A 26164-nucleotide genomic window follows, 5' to 3' on the forward strand; every position below is an offset into this window, starting at 1 on the left:
GGAGAGTCTGCCACCAACCGCGGATGCGGAGAGAGAGAGCTGAAAGTCATGAGGAGACCGCCTTGGTAGCGGTTCCTCCTGCTGCCTTCCTTGGGCGTGATTGAGCCCGGCCGGAATCTGAGCCCCTCTGAGCCTTTTGAGCCCTTTTGGACGAGGACAATTGGGACCTGCCCGAGCCTGGGAAGGACCGAAACCTCGACTGTCCCCCCAGGACAGCATTACTAGGGTAAGTCGCAATGCAGACATTGCGAGATTAAGGACACCACCTGCGGCACAGATGTACATGTGCTCAAGACCAGCTGCGCAAGACCAGCTGAAATAGCTTAGAGTGCCCATACGGCTGCGAATGCCGGAGCAACCGACACGCTGATAGCTTCACAGACAGATTTCAACCAGAGGTCCATCTGTCTGTCAATGGCATCTTTAAGTGAAGTCCCATCTCCACTGCAACTATGGATCTAGCCGCAAGCCTGGAGATTGGGGGATCCACCTTTGGACCCTGGGTCCAGCGCTTTACCACGTCAGGGGGAAGGGATAACGTGTATCCTTAATACGTTTGGAGAAAACGCTTATCTGGTAAGCGTGGTGTTTCTGAACTGCTTCTCTGAAGTCAGCGTGGCCAGAAAAGTACTCAATATACGCATGAGATACTGAAAAAGGATTTCTCCTGCTGTAAAGCTGACTCCTCCCCTGGGGGAGCTGAGGGAGAAATATCCAACATTCCATTGATGGACGCTATAAGATCATTCACTATGGCGTCACCATCCGGTGTATCCGGATTGGGAGCGGTGTCAGGACCAAAGCCCTGATCAGCTACGTCTGCCTCATCATACAGAGAGTCCTCCTGCTGGGACCCTGACCAGTGATGAAGCCGAGTGCCGCACCCAGCGAGCTAGCTTAGGCTGTCTGGGACTGTCGTCCGTGTCAGAGCCTTCACCCTGGAATGCCTGGGACCCCCCCGGAGCACTGATTATGTTCCAAATGAGGGTGGCCAGGGAGCAGTAATCAAGATTGCCCATGGCCTGTCTGGACTGCAAAGTCTCTATCCCATGACAATCTGTCAGCCGAAACTGCAACTCCGTCCCTGTCCCTGGACAGGGTTCACAGGTGGTTCCTTTGGCTACCTCTAGTAGAGACCCCGGCTGACCAAGTGCTACAGGGGAGCATTGCACACAATGGGGGTCAGTGGAACCTGCCGGTGGAACAGTATCACATGCAGGAAAAGCAGCATAGAAAGCCTGTGTTGCTTTTTTGCTGCTGTATTCTAACCATCTATGCAATGTATAGCATACAAGCATAAACACTTCAGCACATGCAATACAAGCAGCATAGAAAGCCTGTGCCTTGGCACCCTTGCTTTTTTGCTGCTGTTGTCCAGCCATCTAGGAGAATATAGCCAAGAGTAGCGACCGTACAGTGCAATGTATAGCATACAAGCATAAGTACAAATGAACACTTCAGCACATGCAATACAAGCAGCCTATAAAGCCTGTGCCTTGGCACCCATGCTTTTTTGCTGCTGTTGTCCAGCCCTCTAGGAGAATATAGCCAAGAGTAGCGACCGTACAGTGCAATGTATAGCATACAAGCATAAGTACAAATGAACACTTCAGCACATGCAATACAAGCAGCCTAGAAAACCTGTGCCTTAGCACCTTTGCTTTTTTGCTGCTGTTATCTCGCCATCTAGGAGGGCATATAGCCAAAGATAGCGACCTACAGTGCAGTGTATAGCATACAAGCATAAAATACAAATGGACACTTCGGTATTTAGTGGGGTCAGCACTTCAGGTGCTGCTTACCGCCCGCCTATAACGCGGGTGTGTGGTCGCCAGAGCCCTGTGACTGGTTGCCCAGAGCATGTCTCCGTTCCCCAGCTCGGACTGCGTGCAGGAATGGCTGCCGGCGTCCTTCTCCAGCTCGTGTGACGAGGGGCGGGCCGTGGGCGTGCCCCAGACAAGAGCGGGAAACTGGCGTCCCACTGTGTCCAGTGAAGGGGGCTGGAGAATGCAAAGCAGACTCCAGCCCTCGGCGCTGACTGTCTGTACAGCGTCCCGCCTCTCCCCTGACTGGCAGGGCTGGAGGCGGGAACGAAACGAAAACTAGGCCGCAAAGCCGGGGACTCGAGTAATAAGCGCGGCCGTCCATGTGCACGGCCAGCGCGGAAGTCCCCGGCGCACCACAAGTCCCAGCCGCGCCACAATGTAAAAAACACCCAGCAGCGGCCGGCGCGGCAGTTCCCAATACATAAAGTCACTCAGCAAAGCTGTAGTGAATAATAGCACGAGCGCTCCGCGCTGTTGCCCCCGGCGCACTAACACTCCCAGCAATGCTGGTGTGTGTGTGCGCGCTTGCCTGGGGACACAGAGTACCTTAATGTAGCAGGGCCTGTCCCTGACGATACTCAGCTCCATATCCAGCAGGTTCTCTGGGTCTGTGGATGGAGCCCGGTCTCAGTGCCTGGAGACCTGTAAGATCCCACTTCGCCCAGAGCCCTGAGGGGGGATGGGGAAGGAAAACAGCATGTGGGCATCAGCCTCCGTACCCGCAATGGGTACCTCAACCTTAACAAACACCCGACAAAAGTGGGGTGAGAAGGGAGCATGCTGGGGGCCCCATATGGGCCCACTTTTCTTCCATCCGACATAGTCAGCAGCTGCTGCTGACTAAAAACAGTGGAGCTATGCGTGGATGTCTGACCTCCTTCGCACAAAGCTTGAAAACTGATCAGCCCGTGATCCCACGGGGGGTGTATAGCCAGAAGGGGAGGGGCCTTACACTTTTTAGTGTAATGCTTTGTGTGGCCTCCGGAGGCAGTAGCTATACACCCAATCGTCTGGGTCTCCCAATGGAGCGCCGAAGAAACGGCCCCTTCCTACAGGTGGGCAACCGCCGCCTGAAGGACTCGCCTACCTAGGCTGGCATCTGCCGAAGCATAGGTATGCACCTGATAGTGTTTCGTGAAAGTGTGCAGGCTCGACCAGGTAGCTGCCTGACACACCTGCTGAGCCGTAGCCTGGTGCCGCAAAGCCCAGGACGCACCCATGGCTCTGGTAGAATGGGCCTTCAGCCCTGAGGGAACCGGAAGCCCAGAAGATCGGTAAGCTTCGAGAATTGGTTCCTTGATCCACCGAGCCAGGGTTGATTTGGAAGCCTGTGACCCTTTACGCTGGCCAGCGACAAGGACAAAGAGTGCATCCGAGCGGCGCAGGGGCGCCGTACGAGAAATGTAGAGTCTGAGTGCTCTCACCAGATCTAACAAGTGCAAATCCCTTTCACATTGGTGAACTGGATGAGGACAAAAAGAGGGTAAGGAGATATCCTGATTGAGATGAAAGGGGGATACCACCTTAGGGAGAAATTCCGGAACCGGACGCAGAAACACCTTGTCCTGGTGAAACACCAGGAAAGGGGCTTTGCATGACAGCGCTGCTAGCTCAGACACTCTCCGAAGTGATGTGACTGCTACTAGGAAGACCACTTTCTGCGAAAGGCGTGAGAGAGAAATATCCTTCATTGGCTCGAAAGGTGGTTTCTGAAGAGCCTTCAGCACCCTGTTCAGATCCCAGGGTTCTAACGGCCACTTGTAAGGAGGGACTATGTGACAAACCCCCTGCAGGAACGTGCGTACCTGTGGAAGTCTGGCTAGGCGCTTCTGGAAAAACACAGAGCGCGCTGAGACTTGTCCCTTAAGGGAGCCGAGCGACAAACCTTTTTCCAATCCGGATTGAAGGAAGGAAAGAAAAGTGGGCAAGGCAAATGGCCAGGGAGAAAAACCCTGATCAGAGCACCAACATAAGAATATCCTCCACGTCCTGTGGTAGATCTTGGCGGACGTTGGTTTCCTAGCCTGTCTCATAGTGGCAATGACCTCTTGAGATAACCCTGAAGACGCTTGGATCCAGGACTCAATGGCCACACAGTCAGGTTGAGGGCCGCAGAATTCAGATGGAAAAACGGCCCTTGAGACAGCAAGTCTGGTCGGTCTGGTAGTGCCCACGGTTGGCCCACCGCGAGATGCCACAGATCCGGGTACCACGACCTCCTCGGCCAGTCTGGAGCGACGAGGATGGCGCGGCGGCAGTCGGACCTGATCTTGCGTAACACTCTGGGCAACAGTGCCAGAGGAGGAAACACATAAGGGAGTTGAAACTGCGACCAATCCTGAACTAAGGCGTCTGCCGCCAGAGCTCTGTGATCTTGAGACCGTGCCATGAATGTCGGGACCTTGTTGTTGTGCCGGGACGCCATTAGGTCGACATCCGGCATCCCCCAGCGGCAACAGATCTCCTGAAACACGTCCGGGTGAAGGGACCATTCCCCTGCGTCCATGCCCTGGCGACTGAGAAGAAGGGAATTTTGTTACTTACCGTAAATTCCTTTTCTTCTAGCTCTTATTGGGAGACCCAGACGATTGGGGTATAGCTACTGCCCTCTGGAGGCCACACAAAGCACTACATTAAAAGTGCAAGGCCCCTCCCCCTCTGGCTATACCCCCCCGTGGTATCACGGGTTCTCCAGTTTTAGTGCCAAAGCAAGAAGGAGGAAGCCAATAACTGGTTTAAACAAATTAACTCCGAATAACATCGGAGAACTGAAAAACCGTTCAACATGAACAACATGTGTACCCGCAAACAACAAAAAAACATCCCGAAGGACAACAGGGCGGGTGCTGGGTCTCCCAATAAGAGCTAGAAGAAAAGGAATTTACGGTAAGTAACAAAATTCCCTTCTTCTTCAGCGCTCTATTGGGAGACCCAGACGATTGGGACGTCCAAAAGCTGTCCCTGGGTGGGTAAATAAATACCTCATGTTAGAGCTGCAAAACAGCCCTCCCCTACGGGGGTGTCACTGCCGCCTGCAGGACTCTTCTACCTAAGCTGGCATCCGCCGAAGCATAGGTATGCACCTGATAATGCTTGGTGAAAGTGTGCAGACTGGACCAGGTAGCTGCCTAGCACACCTGTTGAGCCGAAGCCTGGTGACGTAATGCCCAGGACGCACCCACGGCTCTGGTGGAGTGGGCTTTTAGCCCTGAAGGAACCGGAAGCCCCGCAGAACGGTAGGCCTCTAGAATTGGTTCTTTGATCCATCGAGCCAGGGTGGCTTTAGAAGCCTGCAACCCCTTGCGCGGACCAGCGACAAGGACGAAAAGTGCATCGGCACGGCGTATGGGCGCCGTGCGGGAAATGTAGATTCTGAGTGCTCTCACCAGATCTAGCAAACGTAAGGCCTTTTCATACCGGTGAACCGGATGAGGGCAAAAAGAAGGCAAGGAAATATCCTGATTAAGATGAAAAGAGGATACGACCTTAGGGAGAAACTCCGGAATGGGGCGCAGCACAACCTTGTCCTGGTGGAACACCAGGAAGGGAGCCTTAGATGACAGAGCTGCCAGCTCAGACACTCGCCGAAGCGATGTGATTGCAACAAGAAACGCCACTTTCTGCGACAGCCGAGAAAAGGAAACTTCCTTCAGAGGCTCGAAGGGCGGTTTCTGGAGAGCAACTAGTACCCTGTTCAGATCCCATGGATCTAACGGTCGCTTGTACGGGGGCACAATATGACAGACCCCCTGCAGGAACGTGCGCACCTTAGGAAGACGTGCTAGACGCTTCTGAAAAAACACGGATAGTGCCGAAACTTGCCCTTTAAGGGAGCTGAGCGACAAGCCCTTTTCTAACCCCGATTGCAGGAAGGAAAGAAACTTGGGCAATGCAAATGGCCAGGGAGACACTCCCTGAGCAGAGCACCAGGACAAGAAAATCTTCCACGTTCTGTGGTAGATCTTAGCCGAATTCGACTTTCTAGCTTGTCTCATTGTGGCAATGACTCCCTGAGATAATCCAGCAGATGCTAGGATCCAGGACTCAATGGCCACACAGTCAGGTTCAGGGCCGCAGAATTCTGATGGAAAAACGGCCCTTGGGACAGTAAGTCTGGTCGGTCTGGCAGTGACCACGGTCGACCGATCGTGAGATGCCACAGATCCGGATACCACGACCTCCTCGGCCAGTCTGGAGCGACGAGTATGACGCGGCTGAACTCGGATCTGATCTTGCGTAGCACTCTGGGCAAGAGCGCCAGAGGCGGAAACACGTATGGGAGCTGAAACTGCGACCAATCTTGAACCAAGGCGTCTGCCGCCAGAGCTCTTTGATCGCGCGACCTCGCCATGAATGCCGGGACCTTGTTGTTGTGCCGGGATGCCATTAGGTCGACGTCCGGCACTCCCCAGCGGCGACAGATTTCCTGAAACACGTCCGGGTGAAGGGACCATTCCCCTGCGTCCATGCCCTGGCGACTGAGGAAGTCTGCTTCCCAGTTTTCTACGCCTGGGATGTGAACCGCGGATATGGTGGATGCTCTGTCCTCCACCCACATTAGAATGCGCCGGACTTCTTGGAAGGCTTGCCGACTGCGCGTCCCTCCTTGGTGGTTGATGTATGCCACCGCTGTGGAGTTGTCCGATTGGATTCGGATCTGCTTTCCTTCCAGCCACTGTTGGAAGGCCAGTAGAGCAAGATACACTGCTCTGATCTCCAGAACATTGATCTGAAGGGTGGACTCCTGCGGAGTCCACGTCCCCTGAGCCCTGTGGTGGAGAAAAACTGCTCCCCACCCTGACAGACTCGCATCTGTCGTGACTACTGCCCAGGATGGGGGCAGGAAGGATCTTCCCTGAGACAATGATGTGGGAAGGAGCCACCATTGTAGAGAGTCTTTGGCCGTCTGGGAAAGCGAGACTTTCCTGTCCAGGGACGTTGACTTCCCGTCCCATTGGCGGAGAATGTCCCATTGAAGTGGGCGCAGATGAAACTGCGCAAAGGGAACTGCTTCCATGGCTGCCACCATCTTCCCTAGGAAATGCATGAGGCGCCGCAAGGGATGCAACTGGCCCTGCAGGAGAGATTGCACCCCTGTCTGTAGTGACCGCTGCTTGTCCAGCGGAAGCTTCACTATCGCTGCTAGAGTATGAAACTCCATGCCAAGATACGTTAGTGACTGAGTCGGTGATAGGATCGACTTTGGAAAGTTGATGATCCATCCGAAAGACTGTAGAGTCTCCAGCGTAGCATTCAGGCTGAGTTGGCATGCCTCCTGAGAGGGAGCTTTGACCAATAAGTCGTCTAGGTAAGGAATCACCGAGTGTCCCTGAGAGTGCAAGACTGCTACCACCGCCGCCATGACCTTGGTGAAGACCCGTGGGGCTGTCGCCAGACCAAATGGAAGAGCTACGAACTGAAAATGGTCGTCTCCTATCACAAAACGTAGAGAACGTTGATGTTCTGTAGCAATTGGCACGTGGAGATAAGCATCTTTGATGTCTATTGAGGCAAGGAAGTCTCCTCTGGACATTGAGGCAATGACAGAGCGGAGGGTTTCCATCCGGAACCTCCTGGCGTGCACATGTTTGTTGAGCCGTTTTAGGTCCAGAACAGGACGGAACGAGCCGTCCTTTTTTGGAACCACAAAGAGATTGGAGTAAAACCCTTGCCCTTGTTCCTGAGGAGGGACTGGGATAACCACTCCTTCCGCTTTTAGGGAATCCACCGCCTGCAGCAGAGCATCTGCTCGGTCTGGACGTGGGGAGGTTCTGAAGAACCGAGCTGGAGGACGAGAATTGAACTCGATTCTGTACCCGCGAGACAAAATGTCCGTCACCCACCGGTCTTTGACCTGTGACATCCAAATGCCGGAAAAGCGGGAGAGCCTGCCCCCGACCGGCGATGCGGAGGGGGGGGGCTGGAAGTCATGAGGTAGCCGCTTTGGAAGCGGAACCTCCATTTGCTTTCTTGGGGCGTGTGTGAGTCCGCCACGAATCTGAGTTTCTTTGCGTCCTCTGAGTCCCTTTGGACGAGGTAAATGGTGTCTTGCCCGAACCTCGAAAGGACTGAAACCTCTGCTGCCACTTTTTCTGCTGAGGTTTGGGTGTTCTGGGTTGTGGTAAAGAGGAGTCTTTACCCTTGGACTGCTTAATGATGTCAGCCAATGGCTCGCCAAACAGTCTCTCTCTAGATAAAGGCAAACTGGTTAAACATTTTTTGGAACCAGCATCTGCTTTCCAGTCCTTTAACCACAAGGCTCTGCGCAAAACTACCGAATTGGCGGACGCCATTGAGGTGCGACTGGTAGATTCTAGGACCGCATTGATAGCGTAAGACGCAAACGCCGACATCTGCGTGGTAAGGTGCGCCACTTGCGGCACTGCTGGATGCATGATAGCATCCACTTTTGCTAAGCCAGCTGAAATAGCCTGGAGTGCCCATACGGCTGCGAATGCCGGAGCAAACGACGCGCCTATAGCTTCATAGACAGATTTTAACCAAAGGTCCATCTGTCTGTCATTGGCATCTTTAAGTGAAGCGCCATCCTCCACTGCAACTATGGATCTAGCTGCAAGTTTGGAAATCGGGGGGTCTACCTTTGGACACTGTGTCCAGCGCTTGACCACCTCAGGGGGGAAAGGGAAACGCGTATCTTTAGATCGTTTAGAGAAACGCCTTTCTGGGTGAGCGTCGTGCTTCTGGATTGATTCTCTGAAGTCAGAGTGATCTAACAAAGCACTCAATTTACGCTTGGGATAAAGGAAACGAAACTTTTCCTGCTCCGCAGCCGCCTCTTCTGCTGAAGGGGCTGGGGGAGAAATATCCAACAGCCTATTGATGGCTGAGATAAGGTCGTCTACCATGGCATCCCCATCCGGGGTATCCAGGTTGAGAGGGGTTCCAGGAGTGGATTCCTGATCACTCTCATCAGACACATCACAGGGAGACTGATTGCGCTGAGACCCTGAGCAGTGTGAAGACGTCGAGGGTCTTTCCCAGCGAGCTCGCTTAGGGTGGCTGGGGCCATCATCTGAGTCATAATCCTCGGCCTGTGAAGCCGGGGACCCCCCTGTGGGCTGGATACATTCCAAGTAAGGGGGACCTGAGGACAGAGGCCTCGCCGTGCCCAGAGACTGAGCCCCATGCATAGATTGCAAGGTCTCAAGGATTTTTGCCATAGATACAGACATATTATCTGCAAAAACTGCAAAGTCCGTCCCTGTCACCGGGGCAGAACTTACAAGCGTCTCAGCCTGGGTCGCCACCTCTCCTGACTCCGGCTGGCGAAGCAGCACCGGGTCGGAGCATTGCACACAATGGGGGTCATCAGAGCCTGCTGGTAGATTAGCCCCACATGCAGCACACGCAGTATACACAGCCCTTTTTGCCTTGGCCGCCTTGCGTTTTGAGGATGACATGTTGCTGCTTCCACAGAGCGATCTGGGATATGCAGCCAGAAGCGCACCTCACAGTGCAAGAAATACAATATCTATATAACTGTATCCAGTACACTGATACACAGTGAGGCACTAGAGGGACCAGCACAGAAAAATCGCTTACCGCCCGCTTAAAAAGCGGGTGTGTGGTCGCCAGATAGCCCCTAGTCCAGGTCTCCCAGAGCCTTGCGTCCTTCCTCCAGCCAGGCATGCATGTAATGGCTGCCGGCGTCTCGAGAGAGGAAGGGGGGCGGGCCCTGGGCGTTCCTGGCCAAGAGCGGGAAGCCTGCTTCCCTCTGTGCCAAGTGAGAGGGCTGGAGCATGTAAATCAGGCTCCAGCCCTCGTCGCTGCTTGCGAACAGCGTCTCTCCCCTACCCTGAATGACAGGGTGGGGGCGGGAACGAAACAGAGCTGCCGGCGTCCTAGGCCCAAAAAGCCGGGGACTAAAGTTATAACCGCCGCCGCCGTAAAAGCGCGGACGGCGGATCCCCGGCGCACCACAAGTCACAGCAGCGCCGCCCGGTCCAGAGGGGGTCGGCGCTGCGTTCCCAAACACAAACAATCCCCCAGTAATCTGTAGGGACACCAACTCCACGTTGCGGTCCCCGGCGCACTATAACACCCAGCCAGCCCGGAGTGTGTCTGTGCCTGCCGGGGACACAGAGTACCTGTAAGATGCAGGGCCCTGTCCCTGATCGTACTCCTGCTCCGAATCCATCAGGTTCTAATGGGTCTGTGGATGGAGCCCGGCATCAGAGCTGAGAGGCCGGCAGGATCCCACTTCCACAGAGCCCTACAAGGGGATGTGGAAGGAAAACAGCATGTCAGGCTCCAGCCCTGTACCAGCAATAGGTACCTCAACCTTACAACACCATCCAGGGGTGAGAAGGGAGCATGCTGGGAACACTATATGTGTCCTCTTTTCTTCCATCCGACATAGTCAGCAGCTACTGCTGACTAAAATCTGTGGAGCTATGCATGGAATGTCTGACCTCCTTCGCACACAAAGCTAAAACTGGAGAACCCGTGATACCACGGGGGGGTATAGCCAGAGGGGGAGGGGCCTTGCACTTTTAATGTAGTGCTTTGTGTGGCCTCCAGAGGGCAGTAGCTATACCCCAATCGTCTGGGTCTCCCAATAGAGCGCTGAAGAAAGTCTGCTTCCCAGTTTTCTACGCCCGGGATGTGAACTGCGGATATGGTGGAGGCTGTGGCTTCCACCCACAGTAAAATCCGCCGGACTTCCTGGAAGGCTTGCCGACTGCGTGTTCCGCCTTGGTGGTTGATGTATGCCACCGCTGTGGAGTTGTCCGACTGAATTCGGATCTGCTTGCCTTCCAGCCACGGCTGGAATGCCTTTAGGGCAAGATACACTGCCCTTATCTCCAGAACATTGATCTGAAGGGAGGACTCTGGCTGAGTCCAAGTACCCTGAGCCCTGTGGTGGAGAAAGACCGCTCCCCACCCTGACAGGCTCGCGTTCGTCGTGACCACAGCCCAGGATGGGGGCAGGAAGGATTTCCCCTTCGACAGAGAAGTGGGAAGAAGCCACCACTGAAGGGAAGCCTTGGCTGCCCGAGAAAGGGAGACGTTCCTGTCGAGGGACATCGACTTCCTGTCCCATTTGCGGAGAATGTCCCATTGAAGTGGACGCAGATGAAACTGCGCAAAAGGAACTGCCTCCATTGCTGCTACCATCTTCCCTAGGAAGTGCATGAGGCGCCTCAGGGGGTGTGACTGACCTTGAAGGAGAGATTGCACCCCAGTCTGTAGTGAACGCTGTTTGTCCAGCGGAAGCTTCACTATCGTGAGAGAGTATGAAACTCCATGCCAAGATATGTCAGTGATTGGGCCGGTGTCAGATTTGACTTTGGAAAATTGATGATCCACCCGAAACTCTGGAGAGTCTCCAGAGCAATGTTCAGGCTGTGTTGGCATGCCACTTGAGAGGGTGCCTTGACAAGCAGATCGTCTAAGTAAGGGATCACCGAGTGTCCCTGAGAGTGCAGAACTGCTACTACTGTTGCCATGACCTTGGTGAAGACCCGTGGGGCTGTCGCCAGGCCGAAAGGCAGTGCCACGAACTGAAGGTGTTCGTCCCCTATGGCGAAACGCAGGAAGCGCTGATGCTCTGGTGCAATCGGTACGTGGAGATAAGCATCTTTGATGTCGATTGATGCTAGGAAATCTCCTTGGGACATTGAGGCGATGACGGAGCGGAGCGATTCCATCCGGAACCGCCTGGTTTTTACGTGTTTGTTGAGCAGTTTTAGGTCCAGAACAGGACGGAAGGATCCGTCCTTTTTCGGCACCACGAACAAGTTGGAGTAAAAACCGTGACCCTGTTGCTGAAAAGGAACAGGGATCACCACTCCTTCTGCCTTCAGAGTGCACACCGCCAGAAGAAGAGAATCGGCTCGCTCGGGGGGCGGAGATGTTCTGAAGAATCGAGTCGGAGGACGAGAGCTGAACTCTATCCTGTAACCGTGAGACAGAATGTCTCTCACCCAACGGTCTTTTACCTGTGGCAGCCAGGCGTCGCAAAAGCGGGAAAGCCTGCCACCGACCGAGGATGCGGTGTGAGGAGGCCGAAAGTCATGAGGAGGCCGCTTTGGGAGCGGTTCCTCCGGCGGTCTTTTTAGGACGTGACTTAGACCGCCATGAATCGGAGTTCCTCTGATCCTTCTGAGGCCTTTTGGACGAAAATTGAGACCTGCCCGCGGACCGAAACCTCGATTGTACCTTGCGTTGTTGAGGTCTGTTTGGTTTGGACTGGGGTAAGGATGAGTCCTTTCCCTTGGATTGTTTAATGATTTCATCCAATCGCTCACCAAACAGGCGGTCGCCAGAAAATGGCAAACCGGTTAAGAACTTTTTGGAAGCAGAGTCTGCCTTCCATTCACGTAGCCACATGGCCCTGCGGACTGCCACCAAATTGGCGGATGCTACCGCCGTACGGCTCGCAGAGTCCAGGACAGCATTAATGGCGTAGGACGCAAACGCCGACGCCTGAGAGGTTAAGGACACCACTTGCGGAGCAGACGAACGTGTGACTGCATTAATCTGCGCATGACAAGCTGAAATAGCTTGGAGTGCCCATACGGCTGCGAATGCTGGAGCAAAAGACGCGCCGATAGCTTCATAGATGGATTTCAACCAGAGCTCCATCTGTCTGTCAGTGGCATCTTTGAGTGAAGCCTCATCTTCCACTGCAACTATGGATCTAGCCGCCAGTCTGGAGACTGGAGGATCCACCTTGGGACACTGAGCCCAGCCCTTGACAACGTCAGGGGGGAAGGGATAACGTGTATCCTTAAGGCGCTTGGAAAAACGCTTATCTGGACAAGCTCGGTGTTTCTGGACTGCCTCTCTGAAGTCAGAGTGATCCAGAAACGTACTCATTGTACGCTTGGGAAACCTGAAACGGAATTTCTCCTGCTGAGAAGCTGACTCCTCAATTGGAGGAGCTGGGGGAGAAATATCCAACACCTGATTGATGGTCGCTATAAGGTCATTCACTATGGCGTCACCTTCAGGTGTATCTAGGTTGAGAGCGGCCTCAGGATCAGAATCCTGATCTGCTACCTCCGCTTCATCATCCAGAGAGTCCTCCTGCTGAGACCCTGAACAGTGTGATGAAGTCGAGGGAAGCTCCCAGCGAGCCCGCTTAGGCGGCCTGGGACTGCGGTCCGTGTCAGAGACCTCACCCAGGGACCTATGGGTCACCCCAGGAGCACTTTGCTGCTCCAACTGAGGGGGGCCTGGGGTCAATGATTCAACAGTGCCCGGGGCCTGAGTCACCGGTCTGGACTGTAAGGCTTCTAGTATCTTAGCAGACCATTTATCCATACTCTCAGAAAGTTTGTCAGCGAATACTGCAAACTCCGTCCCTGTCACCTGGACAGTGGTAGCAGGTGGTTCCACCTGGGCCACCAGTAGCAGAGCCTCCGGCTGAGTAAGTGCCACAGGGGCCGAGCATTGCACACAATGAGGGTCGGTGGAACCTGCCGGTAGTATAGCCGCACATGAGGTACAGGTTGCAAAGTAAGCCTGTGCTTTGGCACCCTTGCTTTTTGCGGACGACATGCTGTTGTCTCCTCTGAGTACAATCCAGGAGGGTATATAGCCAAAAATCAACAGTGCGACCGTACAGTGTAAATGTATAGCATATAAGCATATATATATGTACACTTCGGCACTCAGTGGGGCCAGCACCTCAGGTGCTGCTTACCGACCGCTCAAAGCGGTTGTGTGACCACCAGATTCCCTGCCTGGGCCTCCCAGAGCCGTGTTGTCTCTCCTCTCCAGCGTCAGAAGTGCTGACAGGAATGGCTGCCGGCGTTCTGTGGGGAGGAGGGGGCCGTGGGCGTGCCCTAGAAAGTGCGGGAATCTGGTGCCCCACTGTGCTGAGTGAGGGGGGAGGAGGATACAAAGTATGCTCCAGCCCTCAGCGCTGACGTCCTGTGCAGCGTCCCGCCCTTCCCCTGACTGGCAGGCCTGGGGGCGGGAATATGCGATACTAGGCCGCAAAAGCCGGGGACTAAAACTCTAAGCGCAGCCGGCAAATAAGCGCGGACGGCGCGGTAGTCCCCGGCGCACTAACACACCCAGCGGTGCTGCAGTGTGTATTGCACAAGCGCTCCACGCGCGGTCCCCCAAGGGGACACAGAGTACCTCACAGTAGCAGGGCCTTGTCCCTGACGATACCCGGCTCCTGTCCAGCAGATTCCCCAGGGGCTGCGGAGGGAGCACGGTCCCCGTGCCTGGAGACCGATTAGAATCCAACTTCACCCAGAGCCCTTAAGGGATGGGGAAGGAAAACAGCATGTGGCTCCTGCCTATGTACCCGCAATGGGTACCTCAACCTTAACAGCACCGCCGACCAGAGTGGGGTGAGAAGGGAGCATGCCGGGGGCCCTGTTATGGGCCCTCTTTTCTTCAATCCGACATAGTCAGCAGCTGCTGCTGACTAAGATGTTGAGCTATGCGTGGATGTCAGCCTCCTTCGCACAAAGCATAAAAACTGAGGAGCCCGTGATGCACGGGGGGTGTATAGGCAGAAGGGGAGGGGTTACACTTTTTAAAGTGTAATACTTTGCGTGGCCTCCGGAGGCAGAAGCTATACACCCAATTGTCTGGGTCTCCCAATGGAGCGACAAAGAAATTCCCTTCTTTGTCGCTCCATTGGGAGACCCAGACAATTGGGACGTCCAAAAGCAGTCCCTGGGTGGGTAAAAGAATACCTCGATAAAAAAGAGCCGCAAAACGGCCCCTTCCTACAGGTGGGCAACCGCCGCCTGAAGGACTCGCCTACCTAGACTGGCATCTGCCGAAGCATAGGCATGCACCTGATAGTGTTTCGTGAAAGTGTGCAGACTCGACCAGGTAGCCGCCTGACACACCTGCTGAGCCGTAGCCTGGTGCCGCAATGCCCAGGATGCACCCACGGCTCTGGTAGAATGGGCTTTTAGCCCTGAAGGAATCGGAAGCCCAGAAGAACGGTAGGCTTCAAGAATCGGTTCCTTGATCCACCGAGCCAAGGTTGACTTGGAAGCATGCGAACCCTTACGCTGGCCAGCGACAAGGACAAAGAGCGCATCAGAACGGCGCAGGGGCGCCGTGCGAGAAATGTAGAACCGGAGTGCTCTCACTAGATCTAGCAAGTGCAAATCCTTTTCACATTGGTGAACTGGATGAGGGCAAAATGAAGGTAAGGAGATATCCTGATTGAGATGAAAAGGGGATACCACCTTAGGAAGAAATTCCGGGACCGGACGCAGAACCACCTTATCCTGGTGAAAAACCAGGAAGGGGGCTTTGCATGACTGCGCTGCCAACTCCGACACTCTACGGAGCGATGTAACTGCCACTAGAAAGGCCACCTTCTGCGAAAGACGTGATAGAGAGACATCCCGCAACGGCTCGAAAGGTGGTTTCTGAAGAGCCTTTAGCACTCTGTTAAGATCCCATGGTTCCAGCGGCCTCTTGTAAGGTGGGACTATGTGGCAAACTCCCTGCAGGAACGTGCGGACCTGCGGAAGCCTGGCTAGACGCTTTTGAAAAAACACGGAAAGCGCCGATACTTGTCCCTTGAGAGAACCGAGCGACAAACCCTTGTCCATTCCTGATTGAAGGAAGGAAAGAAAAGTGGGCAAGGTAAACGGCCAGGGGGAAAAACCCTGATCAGAGCACCAGGATAAAAAGATCCTCCAAGTCCTGTAATAGATCTTGGAGGACGTTGGTTTCCTGGCCTGTCTCATAGTGGCAATGACATCTTGAGATAACCCTGAAGACGCTAGGAGCCAGGACTCAATGGCCACACAGTCAGGTTGAGGGCCGCAGAATTCAGATGGAAAAATGGCCCTTGAGACAGCAAGTCTGGGCGGTCTGGGAGTGCCCACGGTTGACCCACCGTGAGGTGCCACAGATCCGGGTACCACGACATCCTCGGCCAGTCTGGAGTGACGAGGATGGCGCGGCGGCAGTCTGACCTGATTTTGCGTAACACTCTGGGCAGCAGTGCTAGAGGAGGAAATACATAAGGCAGTCGAAACTGCGACCAATCCTGAACTAATGCGTCCGCCGCCAGAGCTCTGTGATCTTGAGACCGTGCCATGAATGCCGGGACTTTGTTGTTGTGCCGAGACGCCATGAGGTCGACGTCCGGCGTTCCCCAGCGGCAACAGATCTCTTGAAACACGTCCGGGTGAAGAGACCATTCCCCTGCGTCCATGCCCTGGCGACTGAGAAAGTCTGCTTCCCAGTTTTCTACGCCCGGGATGTGAACTGCGGAGATGGTGGAGGCTGTGGCCTCCGCCCACAGCAGAATCCGCCGAACTTCTTGGAAGGCTTGACGACTGCGTGTGCCGCCCTGGTGGTTGATGTACGCAACCGCCGTGGCGTTGTCCGACTGTATGCGGATCTGCCTGCCCTCCAGCCACCGATGGAACGCCTTTAGGGCTAGATACACTGCCCTTATCTCCAGAACATTGATCTGAAGGGAGGACTCTGTCGGAGTCCAGGTTCCCTGAGCCCTGTGGTGGAGAAAAACCGCTCCCCACCCTGACAGACTCGCGTCCGTCGTGACCACAGCCCAGGATGGGGGCAGGAAGGATTTTCCCCTCGACAAAGAAGTGGGAAGAAGCCACCACTAAAGAGAGGTTTTGGCTGCCAGTGAAAGAGACGTTCCTGTCTAGGGACGTCGACCTCCTGTCCCATTTGCGGAGAATGTCCCATTGAAGTGGACGCAGATGAAACTGCGCAAAGGGAACTGCCTCCATCGCTGCCACCATCTTCCCTAGGAAGTGCATGAGGCGCCGCAAGGGGTGTGACTGGGCCCGAAGAAGAGAGTGCACCCCTGTCTGCAGCGAACGCTTTTTGTCCAGCGGAAGCTTGACTATTGCTGAGAAAGTATGAAACTCCATCCCGAGGTACGTCAGTGATTGGGTCGGTGTCAATTTTGACTTTGGGAAATTGATGATCCACCCGAACCTCTGGAGAGTCTCCAGAGCAATGGTCAGGCTGTGTTGGCATGCCGCCCGGGAGGGAGCCTTGACTAGAAGATCGTCTAAGTAAGGGATCACCGAGTGGCCCTGAGAGTGTAGGACCGCCACCACGGATGCCATGACCTTGGTGAAGACCCGTGGGGCTGTCGCCAGGCCGAAAGGCAGTGCCACAAACTGAAGGTGTTCGTCCCCGATGGCGAAACGCAGGAAGCGTTGATGCTCTGGTGCAATCGGCACATGGAGATAAGCATCCCTGATGTCGATTGATGCTAGGAAATCTCCTTGTGACATCGAAGCGATGACCGAGCGGAGAGATTCCATGCGAAACCGTCTGGTTCTCACGTGTCTGTTGAACAGTTTGAGGTCCAGAACAGGACGGAATGATCCGTCCTTTTTTGGCACCACGAACAAGTTGGAGTAAAAGCCGCGACCACGTTCTTGAAGGGGAACGGGGATCACAACTTCTGTCCTCAGAGTGTTCACCGCCTGAAAAAGTGCATCGGCTCGCTCGGGGGGCGGAGATGTTCTGAAGAAACGAGTCGGAGGACGAGAGCTGAGCTCTATCCTGTAACCGTGAGACAGAATGTCTCTCACCCATCGGTCTTGGACATGTGGCCACCAGGCGTCGCAAAAGCGGGAGAGCCTGCCACCGACCGAGGATGCGGGTTGGGGAGGCCGAAAGTCATGAGGAGGCCGCCTTGGAGACGGTGCCTCCGGCGGTCTTTGGAGGACGTGACTTAGACCGCCATGCATAAGAGTTCCTCTGGCCCTTCTGAGGCCTGTTGGACGTGGAGGATTGGGACTTGGCTGAGGGCCGAAAGGACCGAAACCTCGACTTAATCTTTCGTTGCTGCGGTCTGATTGGCTTGGACTGGGGTAAGGACGAATCCTTTCCCTTGGATTGCTTAATAATTTCATCCAATTGCTCGCCAAACAAACGGTCGCCAGAAAATGGCAAACCGGTTAGGAACTTCTTGGAAGCAGAATCTGCCTTCCATTCGCGTAGCCACATGGCCCTGCGGACTGCCACCGAATTGGCGGACGCTACCGCTGTACGGCTCGCAGAGTCCAGGACGGCATTCATGGCGTAGGATGAAAATACCGACGCCTGAGAAGTCAAAGACGCAACTTGCGGAGCAGAGGTACGTGTGACCGCAGTAATCTCAGATAGACAATCTGAGATAGCCTGGAGTGCCCACACTGCTGCAAAGGCTGGGGCAAAAGACGCGCCTATGGCTTCATAGATGGATTTCATTAGGAGCTCTATCTGCCTGTCAGTGGCATCCTTGAGCGATGAACCATCTGCCACTGATACTACGGAGCTAGCCGCCAGTCTAGAGACTGGAGGATCCACCTTGGGACATTGAGCCCAACCCTTAACTACGTGAGCAGGAAAAGGGTAGCGTGTGTCATTAAGACGCTTAGAAAAGCGCTTGTCCGGAAATGCTCTGTGCTTCTGGACCGCATCTCTGAAGTTAGAGTGATCGAAGAACGCACTCCGTGTACGTTTAGGAAACCTAAACTGGTGTTTCTCCTGCTGCGAAGCAGACTCCTCTATAGGTGGAGGTGGGGGAGAAAGATCTAGCACCTGGTTGATGGACGCTATAAGATCATTTACTATGGCGTCCCCTTCCGGTGTATCTAGATTGAGAGCAACGTCAGGGTCAGAGCCCTGAGCTGCGACCTCCGCTTCATCCTCCAGAGAGTCCTCAAGCTGAGACCCCGAACAGCGTGATGAAGTCGGGGAAGGTTCCCAGCGAGCCCGCTTAGCCGGCCTGGGACTGTGGTCCGTGTCGGAGTCCTCCCCGTGAGACTCAGGTGTCACTCCAGGAGCACGCTGCTGCGCAGACCGAGAGGGGCCTGGGGGCGATGACCTAACAGTGCCCGAGGCCTGTGTAAGGACCGATCTGGACTGCAAAGCTTCTAGTATCTTAGCAGACCATCTGTCCATAGACAGAGCCATGGATTGTGACAGCGACTCAGAGAGTTTCTCAGCCAAAGCTGCAAACTCTGTCCCTGCCACCTGGACAGTGGAGGCCGGGGGTTCTACCTGAGCCGAGGGCCCCACCAGTGCCCGAGGCTCCGGCTGAGCGAGTGCAACAGGGGCCGAGCATTGCTCACAGTGCGGGTAGGTGGAACCTGCAGGTAACATAGCCGCACAGGAGGTACAGGTTGCAAAATAACCCTGTGTCTTTGCACCCTTGCTCTTTGCGGACGACATGCTGTTGTCTCCTCTGAGCGTGATCACTGAGGGTATATAGTTAAGGCAAAAAACAATGCGGCCGAACAGATAAAATGTATACAGATATTATATAAATATATACACTTCGGCACCCTGGGGGGACCAGCACCGGTGAGGCTTACCGACCGCCCAAAGCGGTTGTGTGTCCACCAAATTCCCTGCCTTGGGCCTCCCAGAGCTGCAGAGCTCTTCCTGAAAAAACTCCACCGGCAGAATGATTGTAAAAATGTCTGCCAGAGCTCTCAGGGGAGGAGGGGGCCGTGGGCGGCGACTAATAAAGTGCGGGAATCTGGTGCCCCACAGTGATCAGTGAGGGGGGAGGAGGACACCAAAGTATGCTCCAGCCCTCACTGTCGACGTCAGGTCGACCGTCCCGCCCTTACCCCTGACTGGCAGGCCCGGGGGCGGAAGTTATGGTACTAGGCCGCAAAAGCCGGGGACTAAATTTAATACCGCGGCCGACAAACAGGCACGGTCGGCGCGGTAGTCCCGGCTGTCCTAAAAATAAAGCAGCCGCTGCAGTGTCAGTGACACGAGCGCTCCATACACCGTCCCCAAGGGGACACAGAGTACCTTTTGGATGCAGGGCCTGTCCCTGATGATATTAAGTCTCCTGTCCGACAGATTCCCACAGGGGCTGCGGAGGGAGCCCGGTCCCAGTGCCTGGATGACCGGTTAGGATCCCACTTCTCCCAGAGGCTCTAAGGGATGGGGAAGGAAAACGGCATGTGGCTCCAGCCTCTGTACCCGCAATGGGTACCTCAACCTTAACAGCACCGCCGACTTAGTGGGGTGAGAAGGGAGCATGCCGGGGGCCCTGGGGCCCTCTTTTCTTCCATCCGATATAATCAGCAGCTGCTGCTGACTAAAATGTGGAGCTTGAGTGAATGTGTGCCTCCTTCAACACAAAGCACAAAACTGAGGAGTCCGTGAGGCACGGGAGGGTGTATAGGCAGAGGGGAGGGGTTACACTTTTTAAAGTGTAATACTTTGTGTGGCCTCCGGAGGCAGAAGCTATACACCCCAATTGTCTGGGTCTCCCAATGGAGCGACAAAGAAAGGGGGGTTTCTGCAAGGCCGTGAGGACCAGATTGAGGTCCCAGGGATCCAAGGGCCGCCGGTAAGGCGGAATGATGTGAGACGCGCCCTGCACGAAGGTGCGCACCTGAGCCAGCCGGGCGATACGCCGCTGGAACAACACTGAGAGCTGAGACCTGTCCCTTGAGGGAATTGAGGGATAGTCCTAGCTGCAGACCGGACTGTAGAAGGACAGGAGGGTCGGCAAGGAAAAAGGCCAAGGAGCATGGCCGGAAGAGCGACACCAGGACAGGAAAATTCTCCAGGTCCTGTGATAGATTTTGGCCGAGGAAAACTTCCGAGCCCGAGTCATAGTGGAGATGACTTCGGGAGGTATGCCGGAAGCCGTCAGGATCCAGGACTCAAGAGCCACGCCGTCAATCTGAGAGCTGCAGAATTCTGGCGGAAAAACGGACCTTGTGAGAGAAGGTCTGGACGGTCCGGAAGATGCCACGGCACCTCTACGGACAGATGGAGCATGTCTGGGTACCAAGCTCGCCTGGGCCAGTCCGGAGCAATGAGAATGACCCGACAGCCCTCCATTCTGATCTTGCGCAGGACTCTGGGCAAGAGAGCTAGAGGGGGAAACACGTAGGACAGACGAAACTGGGACCAATCTTGAACCAGAGCGTCCGCTGCAAAGGCCTGAGGATCATGGGAGCGAGCCACGTAAACCGGAACCTTGTTGTTGTGACGGGATGCCATTAGGTCCACGTCCGGAGTGCCCCACTTGCGGCAGATTGACCGAAACACTGCCAGATGCAGGGATCACTCGCCACTGTCCATGGTTTGCGCTGTCGCGTTGTCCGACTGAACTCGGATGTGCTTGCCCGCCAACAGGTGGTGAAAGGCTAAGAGAGCTAGAAGCACAGCTCTGGTTTCCAGCATATTGATCGAGAGGGCTGATTCGGACGGAGTCCAAGTGCCCTGCGCCCTGTGGTGGAGATATACCGCTCCCCAGCCGGATAGACTGGCATCCGTGGTGAGGATCACCCAGGACGGGGCCAGGAAGGAGCGTCCCTGAGACAGAGAGAGGGGCCGAAGCCACCACTGAAGGGAGCCCCTGGTCTGTGGCGACAGAGCCACTAACCTGTGCAAGGAGGAAGTCCGCTTGTCCCAACAGCGGAGAATGTCCAGCTGCAGAGGACGCAGATGGAACTGGGCAAAGGGAACCGCCTCCATTGACGCCACCATCTGACCTAGGACCTGCATTAGGTGCCTGATGGAATGACGGCGGGGCCTCAGCAAAGAGCGCACCGCCAGATGAAGGGACTGCCGTTTGACTAAGGGCAGCTTCACAAGTGCCGGCAGAGTCTCGAATTGCATCCCTTGGTACGTGAGCTTCTGGGTCGGAGTCAGAGTGGATTTGGGCAGATTGACAAGCCACCCGAATTGGACTAGAGTGGCGAGAGTGAGCGAGACACTCCGCTGACAGTCTGCACTGGATGAAGCCTTGACTAGAAGGTCATCCAGGTAAGGAATCACTGCCAACCCCTGGAGGTGCAGAACCGCAACCACTGCTGCCATGACTTTGGTGAATACTCGAGGGGCCATGGCTAACCCGAAGGGGAGAGCCACGAATTGGAAATGTTCCACTCCGATTGCAAAACGTAGCCAACGCTGGTGTGAAACTGCAATTGGCACATGCAGATAGGCATCTCTGATGTCGATGGACGCCAGGAAATCTCCTTGGGTCATTGAGGCAATGACTGATCGCAGAGACTCCATGCGAAAATGCCGCACCTGAACATGCTTGTTGAGAAGCTTGAGATCCAGGATGGGCCGGAAGGAACCGTCCTTTTTGGGGACTAGGAAGAGATTTGAGTAGAAACCTCTGAACCGTTCCCGGGCGGGAACCGGTACAATTACTCCGTTGGCCTGCAAGGATGCCACGGCCTGAGAAAAGGCGGCGGCCTTGGAACAGGGGGGAGTTGGCAGAAAAAAATCTGTTTGGCGGGCTGGAAGAGAATTCTATCCTGTAGCCGTGGGAGATGGTATCCCGCACCCACTGATCGGAGACGTGTTGAAACCACACGTCGCCAAAGTGGGAGAGCCTGCCACCGACTAAGGACGTTGCTGGCGCGGCCAGATAGTCAAGAGGAGGCTGCCTTAGTGGCAGCAGCTCCTGCGGTCTTCTGAGGACGCGGCTTCGTGCGCCAGTTGGGTTTTTGGTCCTTGGCTGAGTTAGTGGACGAGGCCGAGGGCTTAGAGGACGACCAGTTGGAGGAACGAAAGCTCGACTGGTTCCTGCCCTGGACAGGTTTCCTGGCTTTAGTTTGTGGCATGGAAGTACTCTTCCCGCCAGTAGCTTCCTTAATAATTTCATCCAGTTGTTCACCGAACAGCCTGGACCCAGCAAAAGGGAGCCCAGCAAGGTACTTCTTTGAAGAAGCATCTGCCTTCCACTGTCGCAGCCACAAGATCCTGCGGATAGCGAGGGAATTAGCCGAAGCCACCGCAGTGCGGTGAGAAGCCTCCAGCATGGCAGACATGGCATAGGATGAAAAAGCTGAAGCTTGGGAAGTTAAGGCAACCATTTCGGCCATAGATTCCCTGGTGAGGGAATGCATCTCCTCTAGAGAAGCAGAGATGGCTTTGAGAGCCCACACTGCTGCAAAAGATGGGGAGAACGAGGCCCCTGCCGCCTCATATACAGATTTGGCCAGAAGGTCAACCTGACGGACAGTGGAATCCTTAAGAGAGGTGCCATCAGCCACTGATACAACTGTCCGGGCTGAGAGTCTAGACACCGGAGGATCTACCTTTGGTGAATGAGCCCACTCCTTGACCACCTCAGGTGGAAAGGGAAAACGGTCATCAGAACCACGCTTTGGGAAGCGTTAGTCAGGACAGGCCCTAGGCTTGGTCACAGTGGCCTGAAAACTGGAGTGGTTAAAGAACACACTCCTTGTCCTCTTAGGCAAGGTAAACTGGTGCTTTTCTGCCAGAGAGGGTTGCTCCTCTGATACTGGCGGATTGAGGTCCAGTACAGAATTAATGGACGCAATCAAATCACTAACATCTGAGTCACTTTCGGACAGATCAATGGGGCACATGGAGGCCGCCTCCGAGGCCCCAGTAACGGCATCCTTCTCGTCCTGCGAGTCAGCTCTGGAATCAGAGCCGCGGGACGAGGAAAGAGAGGGAGTCCTGCGTCTCCTCTTAGAAGGACGGGGTCTGGGACCAGATGAAAAATCCTCTGTGAGCTCCACTGAGAGAGCCCTAGCAGCAGAGGCGCCCTGAGAAGGGGGCTGATGCATGTTCAGCAAAGTCTGGGACAGCTGTCCCATGGAATCGGCAAAAGACTGGGAGATTGACCAAGAGAAGGATTCTACCCAAGCCGGGGGTTCAGCCACCGGAGCCGGAGCAGCCGGAGGGACCACTGTGGGTGCGATTCCAGGCTGAGGCATTGTCAGGTTAGAGCAGGCATCACAATGTGGATATGTGCTCGTTTCAGGCAGCACGAGCTTACATGCAGTGCATATTGAGTACAGCTTTGCAGCCTTGCTCTTGTGTGAGACATGCTGCTGAAGTGGGGGCTCTGAGCCAGAATGACCCCCAAAGAGTATATAAGCAGGTCCACAACCGGAGGTTGTGGCTTACCAGACCGTTTGTGTGCCCTCCAGATCCCACAGCCCAGACCCCCAGACAGATTAGCAGAGATGCTGCAGCCAGCGCCGATCGCTGAGAGAACGCTGACAAAATGGCGCCGGAGCGAGAAGAGGGGGCGGGACCTACTCTGAGAGCGGGATCTGGAGGGCCAAGGAGAATTACAGGGGAGGGGACATTTACTCAGAGAGGAGTGTCCCTCCCCTGTGCCGAACGGCCGCTGGGCGGAGCCGCACTGTCCCTCTGCATGATTGACATGCAAGGGCAGTGAAATCGAAACTAGGCCTCAGGCGAAGCCGGGGCCTAAATTTAAGCGATGCGGCTGGCGCGCAGGCACCATCGGCGCGGTTCTCAGGTGACAACCAGAGAACCGGCCGGAAATGTCAGAACAGTTACACAGCACACTCTCCCCAACAATAAAGTACAAGGGACCCCAGGAATATAAACGTCTCAGATACTTAGCTTGTGAGACGCAGGGTTTCAGGTCCCTGGGGATGAGTGCTCCGTCCAGCAGGATCCTGAAGGGCTGCGGATGGAGACCGGCCTCCTGCAAAGCAGGGAGAACCGTGCTGGCTCCCACTTCAAGGCAGAGCCCGAGGGATGGTGAAGGAGCGCGGCATGTAAGGCTGCAGCCTTGTAAATCAACCTTAACAACACCGCCGACACAGTGGGGTGAGAAGGGACATGCCGGGAGTCCAGGCTTGGACCCGCTTTTCTTCAAAAACTTTCCAAAATGAAAAATCAGATGAGAATGCATGTGTGGATGTATGCCTCCTGAACACAAAGCAATGAACTGGCTAGATTTGGTTATCCAGGGGGTGTATATGCTCAGAGGGAGGAGCTACACTTTTTTAGTGTAGTACTTTGTGTGTCCTCCGGAGGCAGAAGCTATACACCCAATGTCTGGGTCTCCCATAGGAACGATAAAGAAAATCTGTCTGGCGGGTTGGAAGAGAATTCTATCCTGTAGCCGTGGGAGATGATATCCCGCACCCACTGATCGGAGACGTGTTGAAACCACGCGTCGCCAAAGTGGGAGAGCCTGCCACCGACTAAGGACGTTGCTGGCGCGGACAGATAGTCAAGAGGAGGCTGCCTTAGTGGCAGCAGCTCCTGCGGTCTTCTGTGGACGCGCTTTTGTGCGCCAGTTGGGTTTTTGGTCCTTGGCTGAGTTAGTGGACGAGGCCGAGGGCTTAGCGGACGACCAGTTGGAGGAACGAAAGGAACGAAACCTCGACTGATTCCTACCCTGGACAGTTTTCCTGGTTTTGGTTTGTGGCATGGAAGTACTCTTCCCGCCAGTAGCTTCCTTAATAATTTCATCCAGCTGTTCACCGAACAGCCTGGACCCAGCAAAAGGGAGTCCAGCAAGGAACTTCTTGGAAGAAGCATCTGCCTTCCACTCTCGAAGCCACAAGATCCTGCGGATAGCGAGGGAATTAGCCGAAGCCACCGCAGTGCGGTGAGAAGCCTCCAGCATGGCAGACATGGCATAGGATGAAAAAGCTGAAGCTTGGGAAGTAAGGCAACCATTTCGGGCATAGATTCCCTGGCGAGGGAATGCATCTCCTCTAGAGAAGCAGAGATGGCTTTGAGAGCCCACACTGCTGCAAAAGTTGGGGAGAACGAGGCCCCTGCCGCCTCATATACAGATTTGGCCAGAAGGTCAACCTGGCGGTCAGTGGAATCTTTAAGAGAGGTGCCATCAGCCACTGATACAACAGTCCGGGCTGAGAGTCTAGACACCGGAGGATCTACCTTTGGTGAATGAGCCCACTCCTTGACCACCTCAGGTGGAAAGGGAAAACGGTCATCAGAACCACGCTTTGGGAAGCGTTTGTCAGGACAGGCCCTAGGCTTGGTCACAGTGGCCTGAAAACTGGAGTGGTTAAAGAACACTCTTTGTCCTCTTAGGCGAGGTAAACTGGTGCTTTTCTGCCAGAGAGGGTTGCTCCTCTGATACTGGCGGATTGAGATCCAGTACAGAATTAATTGACGCAATCAAATCACTAACATCTGAGTCACTTTCGGACAGATCAATGGGGCACATGGAGTTAGCCTCTGAGTCCCCTGTAAAGGCATCCTCCTCGTCCTGCGAGTCAGCATCTGAAACAGAGCCGCGGGACGAGGAAGGAGAGGGAGCCCTGCGTCTCCTCTTAGGAGGACGGGGACTGGGACCAGATGATGAATCCTCTGTGAGCTCCGTGCTGGCTCCCACTTCAAGCCAGAGCCCAGGAAGGATGGTGAAGGAGCACGGCATGTAAGGCTCCAGCCTTGGAATCAACCTTAACAGCACCGCTGACACAGTGGGGTGAGAAGGGACATGCCGGGGGTCCAGGCTTGTCTTCAAACTCTTTCCAAAAATCAAATGACAATGCATGTGTGGATGTATGCCTCCTGAACACAAAGAGATAAACTGGCTAGATCTGGTTCTCCAGGGGGTGTATAAGCTCAGAGGGAGGAGC

At 54.9% G+C, this 26164-nt stretch overlaps 1 protein-coding gene across 4 annotated transcripts in view; it reads right to left on the reverse strand.

The window, feature by feature from the left end:
- Positions 1-26164, reverse strand: part of EP300 (EP300 lysine acetyltransferase) — a 508128-nt gene that overhangs the window by 248874 nt on the left and 233090 nt on the right. The window lies entirely within an intron of this gene.

The sequence above is a fragment of the Anomaloglossus baeobatrachus genome, chromosome 8, assembly GCF_048569485.1.
Source record: "Anomaloglossus baeobatrachus isolate aAnoBae1 chromosome 8, aAnoBae1.hap1, whole genome shotgun sequence".
Lineage (NCBI taxonomy): Eukaryota > Metazoa > Chordata > Amphibia > Anura > Aromobatidae > Anomaloglossus > Anomaloglossus baeobatrachus.